At 38.4% G+C, this 4,602-nt stretch overlaps 1 pseudogene; it reads left to right on the top strand.

The window, feature by feature from the left end:
* LOC120583582 (uncharacterized) lies at positions 1 to 119 on the top strand (annotated as a pseudogene).
* Positions 120 to 4,602: the final 4,483 nt, after the last annotated feature.

Raw genomic sequence — 4,602 nt, 5'->3', positions numbered from 1 at the left:
GTCTACGGTCACGCCACCCCGAACAAGCCCAATCCCATCTGATCTCGGAAGCTAAGCAGGGTTGGGCCTGGTTAGTACTTGGATGGGAGACCACCTAGGAAGACCAGGTGCTATAGGCGTAAAAAATAAAAAATAAGAGATTGTAAGCAGACAAGGTCCTTGCAATCTGTGAGGTCAATCAAGGGTTGCCTTGCCTAATAAATAAATAAATAAATAATTGGGGTTGGTAGTTATACACAACATTATTGTAGCATTAACCACTTAAAGAGTCCGTAAGCTCAGCGCTTCAGCAGATGGAGCAGTTAGGGGTGGTGGTGTGACCCTTTCCTGGCTGACACTTGAGTGGGCTTTCTCTTCAGGGCAATCTCTCACCAGGCCTAGAGGAAAGCATCTAGTTCAACTTCCTCTCACAAATTATGCCAAAGACTACTATTTCTTGGAAAATAGATGGGAAAAGTCACAGGAGTATAGCATCTCTATAGACAGAGGAGAACTAATACTCACTCTTTTCTGGTAAGCAAAGCAAATTCTTGTGCATCTTCTAAGATTAAATTTAAACATCACCCCTGCTCTATAGCCTTTTCTCCTGTATCAAGGTGCTCAGCCTTCTATGTGATGTATCATTCATACCATTGCCATTGCTCTCAGCACAATGTATTATGTATTTATTTCTTTATGGGTCTTTCTCATCTGCTGTGGATTCTTGAGGGCATGGGATGCATTTTAATCTCTTCATTTCCTCATTGTCTCAAAAATATTCGTAAATTGAATAAATTAATATATGCCTCTGCTATAAGACCACAAGGGAAATAGAGTTTTCAAAGCCTCTTCTTGTTTGATATTTTGCTGCATGGTCTCATCCAGTGGACCAGGCTACCCCTTCAGTGTAGACAAATCCAAGTTTTGCCCTCCATAGATCAAGCTAATATGTTTGTTCGTAGAGTTAGTGAGTCAAGGGCCAAAGGAGACTTGGATGAGGGCTCTTGGTCATTGACAAATGTCCATTCTTTTGTATTCTGGATTTAGGCTGCAATTACCATAGTTTTGAAGATGATAGAGAAGGACTACACAAAGCAATGGATAAATCACAAGACATGCCTTCATAGAGAAAGGTGGAACATTAAGTATCTCCTCCCTATTCTTCCTTGTTTCCCAAGAGTGACATCTATCTGTGAAAATATAAAACTAAAGCAGAGCACTTACTCACATCTCAGGGAATTGCACTCCCGCTCTCAACTATTATTTGGCACTTATTATTTACTTTATATTGCTATTCATCTTTTATGAGTATACCTTTCACTTCTACTAGATTAATAGGTGATTGAGAGCTGTGATCCTAACTTATATGCCTTTTTATGTCCCCACAGGCCTTCAAGCAGCACTGGATAGAGACTAATGCTTAATAAATATTGTTAGTGGTAATGGTAATAATGATGTAGATGATCATCTCCTTCTCCTGATATGTTTATAGAGCTTAGCAGCCAGGATTGGAGGGCAAGTGCCATGTGATGAGAAATGAGGCTGGAAAGGAGACAAAGTTCCAATCAAGGAAAGCTTTATGTTCTCTACTAAATAGTATGGACTTGCTCCTGGAGGCAACTGAGCTCCTTTAGAAGTTCTAGTTGCCGTTTTTTAAAAGCTCCCTGATAGCAATATGCTACAGGAAGTTAAATGCAGAATTAATATCTGGCTTACTCCTGGTTTGAGTTTGATTGCTTTTATCCTCACACAAATCTCTCTCTCTCTTTCTCTCCCCCTCTCTCTCTCTCTATCACACACACACACACACACACACACACACACACACACACACACACACACACCTCCTTCATATTGGATATAGCCAAGACAAAAATCTCCAGAAGCAGAGAAAGGGAAAAAAATTAAGGGATAATTAAAATTCTAAATAATTATTAATATAAGTTCTAGGACACTTACTGTGGGTAAAACACTATATTAGGTAGTATGAAGGTAAAACATATAAAGAAGAAATAGAAAAAATGAATATATTAGCTTCTCTCCTCAAAGATTACAATCTAGTAAGGTAAACGGCATTAAAAATACTTATAAAACTAATTATTTAATTACAATTATGATATATGCCCTTAAAGAAAGTACAAGATGCCCTGAGAGAGTCTCATAGGAGAGGGAAGTGTCAGGGAGGACTTCTAAGAGAAACTTGCTTTTATATGATAACTAGAGTTAGCCAGAGAGAACTGAGATTTTACCAAGCAGAGAAAACAGGTTATGTACATGCTTTAAAAAGGACGGAGCTTGGTAAATTTGAAGAAATAAAGGGCTTAGTAATAGAGCAGAGTGAGCTAAGAAGGGAATGGCACAAGGCTGGGATGAGAGAGCAGCAAAGTGAGGTCATTTAAGTGCTTTAGGCTATCGTAAGAATTTTAGACTTCACCCAAAGAAAAATAAAAGCTAGTGGAGAGTTTGAAGCAAAGTAGTACCATAAACAGGATTTTATATGTGTGTATGTTTAAATACGTACATATTATGTGTATACATAAATGTATACATATATTAACTTATATATATATATATAATGTATGCATATTATAAAGTATATGTATTTTACTTATCTATTTGTTTGTTTATTTTAAGATCACTCTATGTTCAAGGAGAACAAAGGTAGAGGCAGGAAAACAGCCAAAGGAGACCATGATAGTCCAGTTAAGAGATATAATAATTTGGACTATGATGGAAGATGAGGGAGTTGAGAAAAGAAACAAATTCAAGAAACGTTTTGTAAAAAGAGTAACAGAATTTACTAGTTAATCAGACATGGGGCATGTGAGCAAAGAAGACATAAAGGATAATGTTACCTGGCATGATTAAGTGGATGGTGATGTTACTTATTGAGAGAAGAAACACTGGAGAAAGAGCGCGTTTGCACACGTCTAAAGTCTATGGAGAGTTGTTTTGTTTATTTAAAGGGACACAGGTACTTCCTTAAAAGCTAATAGGAAGGATACTATGAAGAGGAGGATATCGAAAACACAGACATAAGAGGACGCCCAAAGGAGAATAGTTCTTGAGCAGTAGGAGATCCTTCTTTTGAGGAGCTTATAACTCAGAAGATGAGAGAAGTTAAGTATATGTAACGAAGATAATGTTTTAAATATATTAATATGTTTTATTCTTTTGCAATTTCCCTTGACCTTCCCTCAAGTCAGAATGAGGTTAGCATCTGCCTTGAGGATTCAGACTATTTCAGCCAGAAAAAAAGAAGAAAAAGAAAAATATAATATTCGACTTCAAACATATAAAGTAAGATTTTTGTCTGCAAAAAGACAATAAATTTAAAAGTGAAGTTTTTTTCCAAGAAAGGTGATTTTTTCCCCCTATTTACACAATAAGAGGCAGGACTGAAGGACTGGATCTTGGAGTTTTATATGATGGCATTCCCAATGAAATAAGAGGAAGAAGGAGTTAACGTCTGTCATTCCCAGCAAGAGTGACTGTGGGAAAGAGAAGGAATCAGAAGTAGGAAAAAGGTGGCTCCACAAAGGGTATGCTAAAGGTAGGAGCAAAGTGTGGAATAGCACAGGCAGGGACCTTGTTCAGCTCTCTGGGGCAGCCTTCAGATGCCAGTTGACAGATGAAACCACATGTCTCCATGGGACTGCTAGAGAAGGAAGTTGAGTCTGGCTTCAAGTTTACAAGAGGGCTGCTGTCTTAAGAAAGAACCATCTTGGTAGCAGAAGTCTGCAGGTTGGACTATGTGGCAAGGGATTCACAGACAGATTTCAGTTACACAAAGCCAGTGAATGCTAAAGTAGAGCCCGGAATCATCAGAGAAAATAACCAGAAGAACAAAGAGGGGTTACAGAGGCTTCCATCAGCAGTTGCAGGCAGCAGCAGACACTAGGGATAAGACAATTCATATAGCCAAGGTCGAGAAGAAGCCCGGACCAGCCACTGGCTAGAGACCGGTACTCCTCCAAGAACACTGTACAGAACTAAAAGCCAGTCTCTCAAAAACAGACAAGGATGAGTGAGCCACTCTCCACCCACACATCTAGAGGTCAGCGCGAAAGGGACCGAAATGCTGAAAGACATTTACCTAAGCCATCCAAATAGAGCAGTGGATGGTGGTCATAAGGATAGCTACAGAAAAAAAAAATAAGAACCTAATGGTTCATTGCACATCAGAGCATGATGCTAGTAAATCTGAGGCCCCACTACATTTATATATAACAATATTATGACATTGACAATGATAGATGCCATGAGAGGTGTGGAGTTGAAAGATGATAGCATTTTAGAACACAGAACTGAGACACAAGTTTGCCATGCCTGGGACAACTGTTACAATAGTCTTCATTTATCCAAGGGGGATACATTCCAAGACCCCCAGTGGAGCCTGAAACTGCCAACAATACCAAATCCTGTGTTTTTTCCTATATATACATACCTATGATAAAGTTTAATTTATAAATTAGGCACAGTAAGAGAGTGACAACAATAACTAATAGAACAAATATAACAATATACTGTAATAAAAGATGTGCATGTGGTCTCTCTCAAAATATCTTATTGTACTGTACCCACCTTTCGCTTATAAAGAATCACTTTACAGCTCCTTTATGG

The sequence above is a fragment of the Pteropus medius genome, unplaced genomic scaffold (assembly GCF_902729225.1).
Source record: "Pteropus medius unplaced genomic scaffold, Ma_sr-lr_union100, whole genome shotgun sequence".
Classification (NCBI taxonomy): domain Eukaryota; kingdom Metazoa; phylum Chordata; class Mammalia; order Chiroptera; family Pteropodidae; genus Pteropus; species Pteropus medius.
Note: the sequence above shows the minus strand (reverse complement) of the source record. Positions and strands in the feature narration are given on the sequence as shown.